At 29.6% G+C, this 1097-nt stretch overlaps 1 protein-coding gene across 2 annotated transcripts in view; it reads left to right on the top strand.

Moving 5' to 3' along the window:
• Positions 1-1097, top strand: part of LOC119586275 (flotillin-1-like) — a gene marked incomplete in the record, with an annotated part of 96064 nt that overhangs the window by 49308 nt on the left and 45659 nt on the right.

Genomic DNA, 1097 nt, shown 5'->3' with positions numbered 1-1097 from the left:
TGTGTGTCAGTTATGTGATACTATAGTATAAAAAATGTCAGATGTGTATTGGATGCTGTATATAAGAAAGTCATTTTATTTGGATTCTTCATTACATATATTATTACTTAGAGAAGTGTATGTTTAACTAACAGGCTTATCACATTCTATTGTCCTATGGAATTTCACTGTCAAAATGCTTCTTTTTATGTGTAAAATATTAAAGGAAAGAGTAATATGAGCATTCACCACACACCACTAGACAGGAGCGCTACTGAGGAAGAGTCATAGTGTAAGATTATAAATAAATATGTTGGGAAAGGAGTCATGGGAAACGTAAATCAGAAGAAAGAGAAGGGGAGAGAAATAATTCTCTCGTGGATTTTATATCATCATATTTTGTTTATGATTTTACATTTTTGCAGAAAGCATTATTATTGTTTGTGTTTTTCCTTTTCACTTTTATGTTTGAGGGATGTGTTACTTGTATGTCCTTTTTTTATTATGCTGGATAGAGAGGATAACTCTTGTCTTGATGGTGGTGATTTATTGTTTGTTTAGTTAATTTTTAATTTCTGATTTTGAGTAGTACTTGAAAATATTGCATGCGTATAACAGCTGTGGACTTTCAGTATTATAAATGTGACTTACTATACACATATGGAATGCTTTTTAAAAATTTCACTACCTTACCTTATTCTGTTTCCATTTATAGCACTGATGTCATTTTAGTTTTAGTCTCTCAGTATTTTCTGTTATATACATTTTGAGATTTTTATTAAGCATGAATTTCCCCCCAAAAATAATAAATAAATAACAGAAATCACATTCCAGTAGAAGTCTATGGATATTCACAATAATTATATTTATTGCGAGGTTAGAGAGATAGGGTGCATTTCTACAGTTGGATAGAAATACTGATTTTTATATTAAAAAGCTATTCACTGCTTAACATATATACATGGATTTTGATCTTCTTTGCCTTTACTTTCAATATGCTGAAAGAAAGCAGAATTACTTTTTTTTTTTCTGAAGTTGAATGTTTGTCTTTTTTCCTTTGTGGATAAAACTGAATACTCAACTATGAGGATGTTATTGTTGATAACCTGTTGGATTCA

This window comes from Penaeus monodon, chromosome 21, assembly GCF_015228065.2.
Source record: "Penaeus monodon isolate SGIC_2016 chromosome 21, NSTDA_Pmon_1, whole genome shotgun sequence".
Lineage (NCBI taxonomy): Eukaryota > Metazoa > Arthropoda > Malacostraca > Decapoda > Penaeidae > Penaeus > Penaeus monodon.
The sequence above is the reverse complement of the archived record's forward strand: the minus strand, read 5'-3'. Positions and strand labels throughout refer to the sequence as shown.